Source organism: Rhincodon typus, chromosome 43 (assembly GCF_021869965.1).
Source record: "Rhincodon typus isolate 14 chromosome 43, sRhiTyp1.1, whole genome shotgun sequence".
NCBI classification, from domain to species: domain Eukaryota; kingdom Metazoa; phylum Chordata; class Chondrichthyes; order Orectolobiformes; family Rhincodontidae; genus Rhincodon; species Rhincodon typus.
The window spans coordinates 5,329,445-5,329,657 of NC_063374.1; positions in this window are offsets into that span (position 1 = coordinate 5,329,445).

Consider the following 213-nt stretch of genomic DNA (forward strand, 5'->3'; position numbering starts at 1 on the left):
GTGAGAGAGAGAGTGTCTGAGCGTGTGCGTGTGTGTGAGAGAGAGAGTGTCTGAGCGTGTGCGTGTGTGTGAGAGAGAGAGTGTCTGAGCGTGTGCGTGTGTGTGAGACAGAGAGTGTCTGAGCGTGTGCGTGTGTGTGAGGCAGAGAGTGTCTGAGCGTGTGCATGTGTGTGTGAGAGAGAGAGTGTCTGAGCGTGTGCGTGTGTGTGAGAG